Genomic DNA, 18,082 nt, shown 5'->3' with positions numbered 1-18,082 from the left:
TATATAACCTAATTTCTACCAACAGTGCACAACTAACTGGTTAAACTCCTATCCAACCTCGAGAAACATGCTTTGAGGCCCTGAAAGGGAGTTGAATTGCTATACTAATTCTGCACAATGGGTCATGCATTCTGATACAGAAATACATGCTTGTCTCAGGAAACATTGAAATACACATTCCAATACTTTTTTGCCGCATAGCCAGAAAGACAAGGGCCTCGATGCAAGTCAATAGCACTATATTATAGTGATACAGTCACACACAAAAAGCTATTGACTGGCCTTAAAAATCAGCAGCAGGGGGAATTATGCCCAACACCATAAATGGCAAATGTAACACACCTCCCGCTGAAAGCTATGTGCTGGACTGACAAAAGCCCAGTTGTTTTAGCAGTGCATGATATGTGAGTGCTAAGCGATGACGTGAGCTATAGGTTCTTGACATCTGGAGGTGCCTTGGGGCTATGCCAGAGAAAGTGATGCTGCGCCAAGCGCTTCACTATGCACATGCTGTGCACTTTCCTCTCTGTTCAGGAAACCCCATGGAGGCATTTCTGCAGCCCGGGATGCTAGTTCTGTGATAGAAGAGGCTGCCCTCAGAGGGTGATCTTCACTGTTACTAAAGATTATGGGATTCTCCACACGTTTATGATGAAGATGGCCATCCGCCAAACTCTAATTTAGGCACTTGATAATTTGTAAAGATACATCAGGCACTTATGTTACACAACTCCCACCATTCTCCAAGCTGAAACATATTTGGTGCCCACTCGGGCAATATTCAAGAGCACAGACTTTATGTGAATGAGAATATAGCTATTGTGTCTAACTTAATATTTCTGGCTGCCTCATTAATTTACCACTGCTCGTGGCCTATGTTACTTTTATGTATAAATGTGGTGACTATTCTTTCAATACTGTCTATAACACTTGTTCAGTATCCCAGGGGGACAAGCCTAGTCAGTTTCCTAAATTGCTGAGGACATGCATACTTTAAAAAAAGAAATAGCAAGCAATGGTGAACAGTATAGCGTCATAGACAAATAGTGTGGTGTTAGGCTCAAGAAAGTAGATTCCCAGACGTGACTTCACCTCCTATTTGACAACTCTCTACTGCAATTAAGCACGGTGAGCCACCTTGCAGCACATCTCAGCAAAGCAGTCTGTACCACAGCTTACTGGAATGACTCACTCATGGCGCAAACAGGAACGCTGTAATGTGCCTGCTGCCAGCTTGGCTCAGTTTATGACATATCATCAGAAAGTAACGGCCTCTTCATACCTGCTTGCATCGGGCCTTGTAAGAGAAGAGCCCCTGCAAGGGATGGAGCTCGAGTGATTTTAGCTGTAAGATAAAGAACATTTAAAACCCATTTGAGATTGGGCTGAAGATGTGCTGCATGCAGCAGGTAGTTAATAACAGATCCGAGTTCCCATTACCACCTTCCTTCTGAGAAACCTGTCTCGGAATGATATCTCCATGGAGAGATACATGAGGGGAAGAGGTGGGTGATGACTCGAAGTGCCCAATAGAATTCACTGATGAGCCACATTAAGGCGCAGAATCAACACCTTTTGTGTTTTTGTAACTCTACTCAGACAATGGAGGCAAGCGGTCGTGGCTATGGTGGCAACACAAACAATGAAAGGATACAGGGCAGATAGGGAGAAGGAATAACAGCGCTATGATGCGGGCAGTGATGTTTACATCATATCGCTTTTTTTAATGGTGGGTGGGGGGCTACCACGAGAATGGGAGGTGCAACACAGAAAACGAGTGGGATGAAAAAACTAAACACACACAATTGGGGGGGCTGGGAGACAGCAGATGGACGTGGAGAAACACTGGACAGAGCTAGCAACAAAAGATGCACTCTGCAGAGTGCTCTAAAAAAACAGAAACCAGACAGACCACAGCGCCAACAGAAAATACCAATGGCAGGCATGTGCATGTTATACAGTTGATAGCAACATGGAATAACCTTTTGTATCGTTAACAAGATGCGCTAAAACCCAGCAGAGCAGAATGAAGATTTATGGACCCTAATAAAGATAAGCAATGCCCTGTGTGCCATGTCCATGTCGTGAGTGCTGGCAGGGAGGGGCCCTGGAGAGAGAGTGGGAGAGACTGAGAGACTCTCAGGGAAGTGATACGAGGGTATATGGTGTTTTTATTTAGACAAGAAAAAGCTTGTGTTTTACAGCGACCTTTATAAAGCATGCACGACAAACGGAATCATGTTTAAACAAAGGAAAAAGAGGAGGGTAAGCTGGCCCTTGAAAAGCCCCCCTTTGATTTTGGTTATATGCTTGCAGAGGGAGCTGGTGGGGAGGAGGGAATTAACAAGCACCCACAGAGTAAGGCTGACAGAGAAACAGGCAAATACTAAAAAAAAAGTCCCCTACAGAAGAGATAAACAGGACATAGCGTAATTATACAGTAGTTGGTGCTGCTCCCAAAGGGAAAAAGGCAGGACAAAGAGGCAGAAGTGACCACTAGCAAGAAAGGAGTTTTAAAGGACACTGGGACCCACAAATGAAAACTCTTGAACCCACAGTAAAAGTATACTTAAAAGTATACAACACGTCGAACGCTAACGCTCAACCTAAAAATTAGTCTCACATATATATGGCTCGCTTATGAGAAATATCCAGAACCCGATCACGCACTTACAGGAAAGGTGAGGACAAGATGTGGGGAGCATGGATGAAGAGGAGTGTATGACAAAGCTGGGATTCCCCGGGGTGGTTGCAGAAAAAACAAGCTTCCGCTTGATACAACTCAAAATACTTCACAGTGCATTATATATATATGGGTACTAATGTATAAAATAGGTAAAGTAGACAGCCCACACTACCTGAGAGGGTGTACGGTGGATGGTACTCGCTGTGGGTCTGTCCTAAATTGAATCTATTTTGGGGGAAGATTTGCAAATCCCTAGAAAGGGCTCTGGGAGGCCCCTTGGACCGATCACCACGTGTGGCGCTACTTGGTGTTTGGTAACCCACAAATTTCTTGAAGAGTCAACAGACACTGTTGAACATAGGATGTGTGATAGCTCACCTTGACATATCGCAAAACTGGGGAAATAAACATGTCCCCAATTTTGACACATGGGAAACTGGTATGGAACGCTGTAAAATGTCAGAGAAAGAAATCTATAAAGGAAGGGGCAACATGAAGAAATTTGAGAGGATATAGGGCATGTGGGAAATGCAACCCTGTTAAGAAAAACAGTTTTGGATGGGAATGACTAATGATTAGCCTACCTGGGAATAGGAAGTACTAATCGCTACAGGACAATGTGCGCTGGCCTCGTGGGACAGAGAGTGTAGGAACGGGTGGGAGTACACTGAAGTTCCTATTGTCTATTGTGTCCCAGAAATTTGGCGTACTGATTTATTAATTATTGCAGGTGCCGCTGTTAATATGTGTTCGTGCTGGTGCATAGTTGTTTGTTTGCATTCTTTTGAAAATGTTGATAAACAATAAAACAAATGCAAAACATTTTTTTTTTTTTAAATCACAGGCAAACAAAAGTTTAGCAGTTATGGCCCCTGATAGTTCTGTTCCTGTGACCAGTAAAAGTGAGGGTCCCTTGATCTCCGAAGGCACAGAAGGAAAATTAGCATCGCAGGCAAGACAACCAGGAGAGGCCACTTTTAATATGGACCTCTAGGTCGATTCAAAAGAAATGCAGATACATCACCCAGAGTGCAGGCAAACCAGTTGTTGAAAGTAATAGATATTTAAGGAGCTAGGGGCCAAGGGTGCATTTGCTGAAGGAAGGATCCCAAATTAGCATATTCACCTAATGTTTTAGATAGTAGTGGTGCCCCGATTCTTCACAAACTAGGTGACTCACTTGCTGTAGATTCAAATAATAGAGTTAATTGTACTCAGGCTCATCGTTTTTACAATACCACATTGGTTGTCTCTAAAGATTTCTCTGAAATTATGCATTCAAATCTCCCATCTACACTCTCTATATTAATACACTACAACAGACCTTTAATCCAGATATGATTAGGTCCATAGGTTACTCCAGGGAGACCAGATCACAACATCAGCCTTTGAGGGACCATAGAGAGGAGGCAATATTGTTTTTTCCCCCATTTTAGCAATGCAGAGGGAAATATGATATCTTAAATAGGGGAACTATGCTTAAATTCTCTTTCAGGTTTGCACCAGATGACTTCCAATGATCATAGTAGCATACGTTTTGCCCCACCATTGGCTTCCCATGAGAGGGAGAAAACACCAAATGGTGCAATGTACTTTTTGTTCGTCTTATTTTAAATTACACTAATGAGTTGGTCACCTGGGGTGTAACAGTGGAAAAAACATTCGTAGAGCTCTATCCCCCTATGTTTTTTGAAGAAATGAGTAACCATAACTTAGATGAATGGTCGAGACTCTGCCTTGTTGCTGCTTCGAATAAAGGGGGTGGTAACCAGATTATTCCCCAAAAAGCCTTGGTAGGAGAAAGGTCAGCAAGATGATACTTCAACATCTGGGGGAAAACAGTAGCTGCCTGAAACCTGCTGACGGTCAGGAATACATATCCTACAATGCACTGGACCATCTACTTTTGGGCCCGATGGCCAGCGATTCTTTGGTTCTGGGATGTTGTTTTTACCAGCGGTTGCAGGGGACTAGTGGCACTAGCCCAACGGGGTCAGGAGTTGCCTTTGGTTTTCATAGCGGTTCCTCTGTCTGTCTTTGGTCCAGGTCGACTCGCAGCCGTGAAGTTCCAGGACCGTTGTCACCTGTGCACAGCACCCCGCCTTTGGTCTGTGTAGCTCCTGTTGTCACAGACTTGGGTCTCTTCTTTGTCCTTCTTTGCAGTCTTCACAGATCTGAGGTTCTGGTGTCAGGGGTGTCCCTTAAATCCTAGATTTAATGGTGTTAGTGGTGTGGATGTAAGTGGTCGATGAGCTACTTGTCTCAGCGTCTAATATGCAGCTGAGGTGGCCACATCTGGAGATGTGTGTCACCTTTTCTACCCAAAACTGTCTTTTCTGCCACTTCTAACAATGGAAGAAACCTTCCTTGGCTGTACAGACCAGGTAACCCACCCTAGGGGTGTGGCTAGCCTTCTGGGTGTGTATGGCCTCTGACCTACTCATTTTCCCACCTGCCTAGGTGCAAATCTGCCTGAAGGCAGAGGGAGGGTGGCTTTCTCCTTTGGGAGTGAGCCTGCTTGCATATCCAAGGCGGTGCATGCTTTGAAGCTCACTGCCTTGATGTGCCACTTAACTAGCCATACTTTCGGGGGGAGGTGTCAACACCTTCCCTGCAGGGCCTTTCTTTCTGGCTCCTGGGAGTGTTCACACTACCTAGCAGGTGGTCAGATTCCTGTCTGGGCGGTGGCAGCGGCAGGCTGCCAGCCAGAGCACAGGAATGGCTGGGGCAACCAGGTGGATAGCCTCAAAGGTAGCCACCGGAGTGTATGCCACATCAAACCACACAATGGAATCATATCAGATGAGAGGAGGCACATTGTTTTATACCAAACATGACCATATTGGGCTGTACCATAATGGAGCGGTCGCAGGGTGCTCGGGTGCCAGCCCATGTTGACCTATGGACCGCTGATCACCTCTAGTTCTCCTTAATAGAAAGGGCGAATGTAGGGGCAAAAAGTGAGGTGAAACCTACAAAAAGAGGAATGTAGCAAGGTTGGGCAGAAATATGGAAGATAAGGACTGGGTGCCATTTATGAAAAAAATAGGATTTCCGTTGCTTCCAGGAAAGATGAGCATTGGATGAATTAGATCTGGAGAGTTATGTCTTCTTTCAATCGCTTGCCATAAGCCAGCCAAAAGATAGAGTAAAGGGTGACCTCCTCATTTGGGTACAAATTTGATTCACAGTTAAGGTGAAACTTACATTTGCCACCAAAAACAACAATATACAACACTTAAAACAGGAAAAAGTTGATGGACCTCATTATTATACATCTAACCATGCGAGGTGACAATGAATTGTCATTGATGCTTAGTGTTCTTGAAACTTTGCTTGTTTCTTTAAGGTATTCTGGAGATTTAAATATATTTTATCACGGTAGGAGGCACATACAGCCAGGGAACCCAGGTAGAATTATATGGATTAAAACTAGACTACACCCAATATTGCAGGGGCAAGTAGTTATTCATGAGGACTTTGATTGGGGCATCTCCATCTTACAATAAGTACACAACGACTAAAAAAGGGGAGCAGCTGTGCTCATTAATCCTGAATGCAGGGCTCAGACCATTAAACGGGCATACAGTAAAGACAACTTTTGAGCAGGAAACAGGGCCAGCATTATTGATTATATGATAATAAATATGGAAGCTTGGCACCAGATTGTTGATATTAGGGTGAGCAAGAGAAGAGAAAGTGACCATGCCCGCCTCCATCTTGTTCTTGACCTAACTAAGGCCTCTGCCCAAACATGGCAACAGCTTCAGCAATTACATCACTGCAAGTGGTTCTGAAAGTAAACAGAAAAAAACATATCTAATGCTATCCTCGAAGAAGAAACGGAAGATTATTCTATGAATACCCAATGGATCAACCTCTCGGATGCTTTAATCAAGAAGAAGGAGGTTTCTGGTCATTTCCTATTCAATTCCTTTGAGTAGCTGCTCGTAATTACCATCAATGGGGTGAGGGCTCATAAAGGTAGCCATGAAACAACAATGCATGCTCCTTCTTATGACGATTGGTACAATGAGGATTGTTATAAGCTGAAGAAAGCTCTTATGGTGGCAATGAGAAACAAGAACAAGTTCAATGGGGTGGTGGGGGTCAACTTAAGCTACATGAAACAAGAATGACTTATAAACATCTAATAAGATGCAAGAATTCGGAACATCAAGGTTTGGCAGGCTCTTCAGGCTTCAATTGACCACAAAAATATAAACAATATTAAAAAAGTATTGGGGAATTATAGGATAGGGATGTGAAGGACCTGCCAAGAATCTTGAAGTTAACATAAGCCGAGATAGCTGGCTTGAGCACTTCCCGTTGAACCAAAAGCATATTGGTTCACATGACACGAGGACGGTGCCATTGGAAAACCATGAAGGGCAAATACCTAGTAGAACTTGTATTTTACAGTCATAGTATGCAGGGCATGTCTTTAACCAGATGGAGATAGCTGAAGCTATTGATATGTCTAGCCAATGAGCTATATGTTAGAAACCCCCCTCTGCTGTGCATTAAAAAGATATTTCAAATCACCTCTGAATTCCAGTGACCTTAACAAGTAGCTCTGTCTTCAGCTTCGTTCTTATAATTGGTCACAGGACTCCTTAGTGAGTTACAATATACCTATAATGTATGGCAGAGGATATTTTATCACTTATGTAGTATTTTTATAGTATAAAATCAGCACAGGCGGTAAAAGCCCAATTTACATAACAAGGAGTGATAAGAGCCTAGGTGTTGCTGGTTACAGAGTGGCACCAGATTGTATTCATAGAGAGGCGAAATAGGTTTGGCTGTTGCCGATCAGAAAGGGCACTACGCCCCAGCTTGGTTACAAAAGGAGGGTTGGCATGAGGCTGGTGTTCATTGCTAGAGACAGCGTACATGCTTGTTAACCCCAGCAAGGAGTGATAAGAGCTTGGTGCTCTATTACAAGTGTGGGAGATATGAGCCTAGTGGTGCCAGCACAGAAGTTCATTTACGCAGGGACGGGACACATGGGAGTGTTGTTGCCTGTTCACAGATGGCACACAGGTTTATGTAGAAAAGAGGGATACAAGCCCAGTACACATTCCTGATGTAGGAGATGTTAATCTGGTTACTAATGGCACATATTTATATAGGGAGGAGTCACTTTAGTCTGGTGCTCATTTACATATGTAGATGTGAATCTGAAGGTGCCTGATTACTGATGGCACATACTTGTTTACATAGGGAGGAGTCACATTAGTCTGGTGCTCATTTACATGTGCAGGATTTGTGACCCTAGTGGTGCCTGGTTACTTATGACACACAAGCTTGTTGACATAGACAAGAGACATATGAAACTAATGATGTTAGTTGCAGACGGCTTCACAAGCTCATTTACATAGCAAAGAGTTACATTAGTCTGGTGCTTATGTACATATGCACAAGTGAGCCGGTTAACAATGGCACACAGGCTCATTTACATACAAGACTGGTAGCTTCTGGTTACAGGCAGCAGAAGCCTAGTGTTCCTTTACCTATGGGGGAGATGTGAGCATGGCTGGTTACAGATGACACACAGGAGCTTTTAAACAGAGAGAGGGGCTAGGTGACTAATGAAAGCCAGAGTCAGGCAGCACAATGGATATTCAGTTCAACCACCATGGTACATTATGTTTAACACAATGTTCTCAGCCCCCGGCTTCAACCATAATCCTGCCGCTATCCAAACCAAGTCATGTGGAGCCCGGTGTTAGCTCTGTCCTCCATCAACACACTAATATACCTATCCGTAAATACCATAAGATCTTCCAGCTACAGCTCCACTTGGTTGCAAGCTACTCACCAAGTAATAGGAAGACCTTTTAAGATACCACTTTCATGTGTCTGACTTATCTGGTCACAACATTCAATCACAAATGAACAAAACCAGTATACTGAATTTAGGGCCAGATTTATCAAGCTCCCGGTTTGCATTTCCTAAATAGCAAATTTTAATTAATTGCTATTTAAGAAATGCAAAATGGGATGTATGACAATTGCGAGTCGGTAATATCGATTTTCTTAAAATTCGCAGTCACTATTACCGAATCACAATTAGGGAATGGGACTCCATTCATCCCTATGGGCCTGTAGACCTAGAGGTGCGAATGTTTTTTTATTACCTAATTTGCGAATTCCAGTTAGGAATTAGCAAATTAGGTAATCCAAACCCAGGGTGGGAGGGGCCTAAGGCCCACTTTGATGCACCACAAAAAAATATTTGCAGACATGTGAAGCGCACACATGTCCGAGGGGCATGTGTGCACTATATTTTATTTTTAAAAATGCATTTATAATGCATTTTAAAAAATTGCACATGCTTACCGCCAAATTGGATTTGGTGGTAATTGCATTTCCTAAATGCCCAATTCGCATTTAGGAAGTGCTTGATACATGTGCTTTGGAAATCGCAAATAGGAATTCCCTATTTGCGATTTCCTATTTAGAGAATCACAATTTGCGATTCTCTGAATGGGGTCGCAATTTTCAGGAATCGCTATTTTTGCGATTCCTTAAAATTGCATAGCGAATGCCTTTCATACATCTTGAAAGGCATTTTTTCATCCGCAAACAGCAGAATTTTGCGATTCACACCGTTTGCCAATGCAAAATTGCTTGATACATCTTGCCCTTAGATCCCCAACTACACACTGTAAGAGAGATGAGTGCTACTCAAATTTGAACATGATTCCCCTTATATATATGTCATATTAATATACCATAACTAAGGTTGAAAGGCATCAGAGTTTTGTACCTGGTCCACAGCAGTCAACATGTGATTAGGGGGTAGATGGTTTCCAAGAGTGAAAAAGGCCTGTTAATTCGTCATGATGTGATGTTCTTTAGAGATGTGCATTTCAGCTCATTTCTGTCACAATTTGCAGCTCTGACAATTTCATTTGTGTCTAATTTATTATTCTTATTACAGCGCCTTCTGCCTTGACAAGGCCCATTCTAGACCAGCATGATGACAAACCACATGCGTACAAATCACGAACAAAGGAATGTTGACATGGTCTGGGAACACTTACAACATATCCTTTGTCAAATCTTATATGTTTAACTGATGGACATTAAAGAGGGAAAAGAAGTGAAATACTGAGAAAAAAGTAACCTGGAGAATTGCTGCAAATTAGTTTAAACTACATAACTACAACTGTGTGACTTGGGAGCCTATTATTTCTCAATATAGCCCTTGTTTGTTATTACGTTACAGTGCTCACATTTTCACCAGCACTAAAAGAGATGGGAGCCTGGGGTGTCTGGTCAGAGAAGCTTATTTACATACAAAAGGGGAGAGGGGTGACAACCTGTTCACAAAGCACAATACAACTTGTTTATGTAAAATGATTGTATTCAGCACAGGGCAAAGTGATTCAGGTAATAGTGTGAGTATTGTATGACAGCGGGCAGTCTTAGTTGCTGAAACCTGAATGTCTGCAGGGTAGCATCTTTAGCTCTTTCAACTATTTGAGAGAGGACGCGGGTGAAAATATCTGGGTTTTTACTTTTTACATCTGCAGTCGGTGCAGATTCCACCTAAGACAGTAACCTTTTCAGCGAGGTGGTCTGCTTCCTGGAATCAGTCTGCTTTGCTTTTCCCATACTACGGTCAGCAAAGGTAACTGTGTCTTCCACTAAAGTGCCCTTAGCTCGCTTTTGTTAAGTGGGTTGAGCACTAAGGCCTAAGACATGCTTGAAGGTAATGCAAAACAGTGGAAATCACACATTTCAATGCACTGTAGTAAAAAGAGACAATGAACTTCAAGATTCAAACAAAGTTTAGAAAAACAAGAATATTTAATAATTACTCAGAAGCAAAATCAAACAGAGGTCTATGATTTAAGGCTTTTTAATTAGCAAAACAACTGTCCTAAAGGAAACAAAAGATACTGTTAGTCATGTACTCAAAACCAAAAAAGGGCAAATGAATTGAAAAAAGCAGATCCACTGAATCAATGTTGAAGGCACATACAAAACAGTAGTTGTCCTAATTAGCCATGCCTGGGGGGTACTGGTAAGACTAGTCTCCGGTAATGATTAACACTGGCATTTGGTGCAAGGATTTGAGCTGAATCAGTCTTAGAAAGTGACGAGCTGCAAAGAAGTGGCTTTCAAAATTACAAGAAAGTAGTTTGGTCATCAAGTCAAACCTGAATCTATGGCCATGAAAATATGTGAAACTTCAGGCAGTTAAAACAGCTGCTTTGAACGTGGTGTGAGAACTAGCAGCGTAGTGAAACTCGCCCTGAGGGTTTGCACATGAAACTTGTAACTGTCAAGATATATCACAGCAGGTTCAAAGGTCGATCAGCGATTCGACCCATAGCTCAGTTGCCCGAGTGGATAGGTAGAATACCAATAAAGGCAGATCAAGGTGCTGAAGTCTTAGGTTCTGGGCTTTTGGTGCTTACATTGCAGCTGTACAGTGAGGGTAAAAACTGTTCATCATATAAAAATGCACACAAAGTATAACAGTACCTAAGAAAAAGTCAACAGCAAAGTAATGTAGTACCCATGTGATAATAAACACGACAAAAACAAGGAAAAGAAGGAGAAGGGAATTAAATACTGATAACAGGGTTAAGAACATTGAAACATTTTATGATAATAGCACTGTAATATCAAAGAGTTGTGGTAAGAGTCCCTCATGAGGCCCAATGATGTATCATGGACAGAAATAATACTTCATCTTATTTGTTGCCACTCATTAGTCAAACAAATCCCTTAGACATGTGGTCTGATGTTAGAGCAGGCTCTTTCGATTTGCTCCAATAGCAGTCCAAGTACCAGGATCTACTTCAGATACCCTGGAGACTATCTGCAAAGGCAGCTTATGCCCATGAGTAATCTACTTTTGGCTATTCACCATTTACAAGTGTAAAGTTATTCAAAAGTGCAGATTTGCATGACTCCACTCCCTGAAACGGGGTGGAGCCAAACTTACGAGTATAAGTTACTACCACCAAAAGGAACAGTGGGGAGCCAAGCAACCCACATGGCCACCCACAAACACTGCAACATCTTTCCATAGAATATAATGGATGCAGGGGCTTAAGATAAAACTCTATAGGAACTTATCTTAAATGATAATAATTTATTTAACATTTTTAAAAATACTTACAAAATTCTATAAAATATCAAAACATATGTACTTCTTCACATATACTGTATGGTAAAATATGTTAATAGCCTTTAATCTCAAAATAAATGTGACTAATTTATTCTTAATAATTTCATTGTATACATACCTTTTTGTGAGTGTGAGGTCATACACATAGTAAGTAAATACAAACATTTTACTTTAGGTATTCTTAAAAAAAATCTTTAAAAACATTGTTTAATATACTTAAATTAATGAAATAATTAAAAAATGCCGTAGCATTTTGAATTTTGTTTGCATGTAAAACAATATATAAATATATCCCAGTATAGGTACAAAATTACACTTACATTGATATTTAACAAAAATGTATATTTTTTCAAATTTGATTAACTTTTTACATTTTCCACTTTCCTGGTGGTGGAAACCTCTCTACAGTAAAGCATAGGGAGAAGTAATAAGTATGAACAATATTACTACAAATATTTACATGGTATAGCCTCAATAACATATTTTTAAATTTAAACTTAGTTATTTTGAATATATCAAATGTAAACTTTTTTAAATCCTAATTTGAAAAACTTTCCACCCAAAGTAACATTTATACGGTTTTAACCTTTAAATTTGATGTACAGAATTAAAGAAAACTCAATTATACTATACATTTATATCGATTTTTTAACTAGTTTAAATAATTTAATTTAGCATTATTTCCAATGGGATTTTATTCCAAGTCCCTACCTCGATTATTTTCTCTGGGACGTTGTTGCAGTACCAGTGATTGTCCATGTGTGTCCTGGATATACTCCAACTATCAGCTGGAGTACATTAACAGCTCTTTTTGGGTCGTTTTTGCCTGCAGGTACTTTACTTTAGAAGTTCAGTATGTGAGTAGCAATCAGCTTACACTTTTGAAAGTGAGAGCATGTCCCATCTGAATTCCCTCCTTCATCACAAGTATTTTCCATTTTCCAGTCACTCCCTTCTGTTCCTCTCACCTTTACTACTAAAATGTGCACTTAATTGTACAGAAACTCTGCAGTCAGGGCAGAGATCTACTCATAGAAAATGATCGGAGAGGCGGAATGTCCATAAGTAGGTTTGTGAATAGCATTTTGTAGTACTTTAGACATCCTATTGTAGTTTATCAATAGGCCAGATTATTGGTGAGATTCTACTGGATGTATTTGATGTGATTCTAAAGGTCATGAAACTTTCCTCAGCAGAGGGGATACTGGTTTTATTTGGAGCAATAAGGAAATGGAAAGAGACCACTAACATGAATCTTTGCAATACTAGGCTGTGTCCCTACGGAACAAAATTGTTTAGAACTACTTAGGGTGGTGCCAAGAATGGTTTACATATGGCTAGACCTGTCTGTAGTTGCACAAAATCTAGAAAATGATGTAGTGGAATGTTGTAGAGAGTAACAACCAGTCCTTCCATCATCTTTAGTTGTTCTCATTGATCAGGCATAAGTGGCACAGACATGAACAGATGTTGGCCCGTAGAGACCTACGACAAAGGGACTACTACTGCAGCTTCCTGGTGAGGCTCATTAAGGCTGGAAACAGTATGAGGTTACTTGCATTGCAGAACAAAGGGGCGTGGTCTCAAAGTTCAGGATCCAGTGGACTTTCCGGGTCAGAGCCATGGTTCATTGGCACACTGAGAGCAAAACTCAATGAATGGAGTGAAGCCACAAATAAATAGTAACAAATTAGACTAACTGAAGCATGTTCATCTCTCGGTGTGTGCTTTTCTCACAAGACAGTTATTAAGACAATCAATGGCTTGAGACCTTTGTGGCTGCTTCATGTTAAGACTTTGTGATGTCAACCCTACTCCCCAGGGTTGACAGTGAGCATGTTTAGTTTTTTTTTACATTGTCTCTTTCATGTAGATAGGTTGCATTTACAACTGAAAGTTTTGTCACATTGAGAGCACTGATATATTGTTTTCTGGTTTAGGTCTCTCTCACGTTGAAACAAACTGAATCTCTGATTGATGTTTCCTGGCATTTAGAACAATGATAAGGTTTTTACTGAGTGTGGATTCTCTTGCATCGAATGAGACTAGCTTTCAGACTGAATCTTTTCTGGCATTCATTGCATTGATAAGGTTTTTGTTCAGAATTTTCTCATGGCTAGTGAGATCTTTTTCCCAACTCAAGCCTTTTCAGCATTCATAGAAATATAAGGTCTTTGCCCTGTGTGAGTTCTCTCATGTCTAGAGAGAGTTATTTTCAGATTGAAGCTTTTACAGCATTCAGAGCACTGATAAGGTTTTTGTCCAGTGTGAGTTCTCTCATGTTGAATAAGACCAAATTTACGACAGAAGCTTTTTTGGCATTCAGAGCACTGATACGGTTTTTCTCCAGTGTGAGTTGCCTCATGTTGAACAAGACCAGATTTCTGACTGAAGCTTTTCCAGCATTCAGAGCACTGATATGGTTTTTGTCCAGTGTGAGTTCTCTCATGTTGAGTTAGACCAGATTTCTGACTGAAACATTTTTGGCATTCAGAGCACTGATACGGTTTTTCTCCAGTGTGAGTTCTTTCATGTTGAATGAGAACAGATTTCTGACTGAAGCTTTTCCAGCATTCAGAGCAATTATATGGTTTGTGCCCAGTATGGGTTCTCTCATGTTGAATGAGATCATATTTCTGACTGAAACCTTTTTGGCATTCGGAGCACTGATAAGGGTTGAGCCCAGTGTGAGTTCTCTCATGTTTGGTAAGAGACACTTTATAACTGAAGCTTTTCGAGCATTCAGAGCACTGATATGGTTTGTGTCCAGTGTGGGTTCTCTCATGTTGAGTGAGACCCGATTTCCAACTGAAACATTTTTGGCACTCAGAGCACTGATACGGTTTGTGCACAGTGTGAGTTCTCTCATGTGCAGTTAAACTGGATCTGCCACAGAAACATTTGTGACTTTCAGAGCGCTGATATGGTTTTTGTGGCGCGTGAGTTCTCTCATGTTGAGTTAATCCGGCTATCTGACTGAAACTTTTTTGGCATTCAGAGCACTGATACGGTTTTTGTCCAGTGTGAGTTTTCTCATGTTGAGTAAGATCAGATTCGTGTCCAATGTGGATCCTCACATATTGAATGAGAGAGGATTTGTGATGGAAACCTTTCTGGCATTCAGGGCACCGATACGGTTCCTGTCCAGTGTGAGTTTTCTCATGTTTAATGAGGTGGGATTGATAACAAAAGCTGGTCTCACATTCACTGCTTTTATTCGAGATGTCTGTATCTCCATGTAGGGTTTGTTCCTGGATACATGCCATTTTAAGACTGAATCTGATTCGAGAGTCTACACTTGTTACGTTACACTCAGCATTAACTTCTGAAAATACGCTGCACACACTTGTACTTAGCTAATGATTTTGTGACTCCAGTTTATGGCATTTGATTTCAGAGTTTTAAAAGCACTGAAGGTTCTTTGGGATTTACTGCTCACATGATAGATAAATTTGTTCACAGAAGTAATGATCGGGGATTTGGGCATGCCACGCTGATTTTCTGAATTATCAATAGACTATACAGTATAGTATTGCAGTACAAGTTGTTTTTGCTATGTGGCTAAAGCCACAGCAGATACATGATCTACTTTGGCAGGCAGGGACACTTTGAAACAATATGGATCAACCCAAGAGACAGAGTTGGTGGAGTAAATCTTTCTATATTAAAAATGATAATCCAGCGAGTTCATTGTAGTGACAACTGGGAAAGAGTTTTCCCAATTACTTTTTTGTAAACAATGTTTTCTCTCCTCTTAAATCACAGGAAACAAGGACAAAATAATGTTCTTTTAAACTGAGGTGATTAGCCATCCTGAGAATTCTGTCACATCATGTGTACGGATACTGCTCTGTTTTGGAGGTGTTTCTCATATATCATCCAATCAATTTTACAACACTGAATAGTCTGCTTTTAAGTGCACTGCATGGATATGAACTGTTGCCAATGTTCTCAGTTCTTACATACCTTGAAATGCTAAATTTGGTAATTGCTTCTATTCATTTTACTTTGTGGACTTGACAACTTATAATGAACATAAGAGATTTGAGAAATCACTTTGACATTCAGCAGTTTCTTTTTCTCCACGTTCCCCACCATTCCTGGTGCAAAGAATGTGCTTCTGTTTACAGCTCTAGAATGTAGAATGCTTTACTTTCGTCCGAATAATCCCATTCATCATATTGCATGAAACTACATTTCTTTTTTGCTTTGTTTTTCAGTGACCTGTCGAAATAGAGTTAGAGATTGTAAACAAACACACAGAAATATTATTTATGACCAGTTTCCTTGCAGAAAGAAAGCATTTACAGTAGTGAGGTAGGAAATCAATTTGAATTGCATTCATGACAGGGCTAAAACAGCTCTTGAGCATTGTGTAGATAGGGAGTTTGGAACCCAAGGTTATGAGAGCACAATTAAGAAAGGAAAACAAGTTACACTTACAGTGCAACATAGATTCTTAAAAGCATCCAACACCAACAATTTACTCTTTCTGTGGAAACGGCTGGCATCACAGTAAGATGTTTGTAACCCCTTTATTGAATTATTAGATATTGTTTACTTCCCTGCCCACTTAGAAGATTCATCTGTTCCTCTTTCAGCGATCCATGAAGGGGCATTTTATTCAACAAAGGAACTGCCCTTGTTGTAATCACTGCTTTAAATGCAACTTTCTGCTGCGGCTGCGTCCAGTTAGATCAGTGGAATTCACTGTTCCAAATTGTGGGGAAGATCAGGACTTACTTAATGGCCCAGAACATTTCACGCTACTCTAAGAGGACCCAGGCACTGCAATACAAGAAAAAAAGGGAAAAATTACATCACAACCGTAAAGCAAACAAAAAGGGAAAGGAACAGACAAACACAAAAGAAACAGAGGCAAGAGAAAGATAAGACTATCTTCAGTGCTCACCACAGGGATACATCACAACTTCTAAAGGTGCAGACAAGACAGAAAAGGGCAGGAAGGGAGGTCATGACGAGGTGGAAGTCAGATCCAGGGAGCAAAGATGCAGAAGGAGCAGTCAAAGGGAGGAGAGTACCATATGGTGTAGAGGAGATGAATGTGCAGATAGTCAAGGGCAACATGGGAGGCAGGAGTTCAAGGCCCAGTGCCTCCCAACACAGGAAGGGAGCGGACCTGCACGAGGACCCCACCATATTCACATTCCCGAGTAGTGTGGCTCAGTCTGGTGGGTACCAGGGTACGCGGATGGTCAGCCACATCAGTGGGAACACAAAAATTGAAGGGGGAGGTTTGCGGTATCATGGGGAGGCCGGACACTGCTACAACACCCTCCGTGGCAACGTGCATCACCAGAGAACACTTACTATTCCTAAGAGTCCTAGAGTAAGAGGAAGAAAGAAGAAAGCATTGCACAATATATGAAACTGGAGAATTGTGCCTGACTCTGGAGTATACTAACTTTTTTAAGGAAAAATGCTCAAAGCAGCTGGCATTGAAAACTAATCAGGACTATGCAAAAGTAATGTATTTGGTGGTTTAATTTCATTTTTTCCTATTATCACTAGCTATATCGCTAGAGAATAGTCTGGAGAAGGAGCCAAATTCCGGAATTAAACAGATATAAAAAAAACTGAGAGAAAGTCTAGAGAGGAAAAAGGGGAAAATGAACTGAGGGTCATAGGGAACCTTACCTGATGTTTATTTATTTCTGCTCCACCGAGGGTGACAGCCATATCACCTGGGCTGTCCCTGAATACCTTGAAAGGAAGTAAAGAGATGCTTCAACCAAGTGCTTATTTGCATCAAACATGAATCACACTACATCCCATCTTCCAAACAACAGTCCCAAAGATACAAAACAAAAGGAATTATTGTTCTCTACAAAACCACTGTAAAGCACTTTTGGGCAATAAAAAAATAGACTTTTGTCAGAAAAACCTTTATATTCTCCTAGTATCTAAGACCAAACCCACAACACACATCTTCCTCCAAATCCAAACCTTGTGCTGTAAGAACACTAAAAGAACCATGATCCCTTGCTGAACGAGATCCCAGTGAACATACAAGGCACCCACAGGCTGAACAAGGTCTGAGTGAACATATAGCGCACCCAGAGGCTGAACAAGGTCTGAGTGAACATAAAGCCCGCCCACAGGCTGAACATGGCTGAACCTGGTGGCAGACAACATACAGCCACCCACAGGCTCAGACAGCAGAGCCCAAAAGCCCAGCCCACTTCTCTTATAAACCCCCTCTTTCCATTTACAGCCCATGA

General features: G+C 41.2%; 1 pseudogene; it reads right to left on the bottom strand.

Moving 5' to 3' along the window:
- The window catches only part of LOC138301486 (zinc finger protein 271-like), a 230,495-nt pseudogene that overhangs the window by 75,528 nt on the left and 136,885 nt on the right, over window positions 1–18,082 (bottom strand).

This window comes from Pleurodeles waltl, chromosome 6 (genome assembly GCF_031143425.1).
Source record: "Pleurodeles waltl isolate 20211129_DDA chromosome 6, aPleWal1.hap1.20221129, whole genome shotgun sequence".
NCBI classification, from domain to species: Eukaryota; Metazoa; Chordata; class Amphibia; order Caudata; family Salamandridae; genus Pleurodeles; species Pleurodeles waltl.
This window is presented reverse-complemented; position numbering and strand designations above follow the sequence as displayed.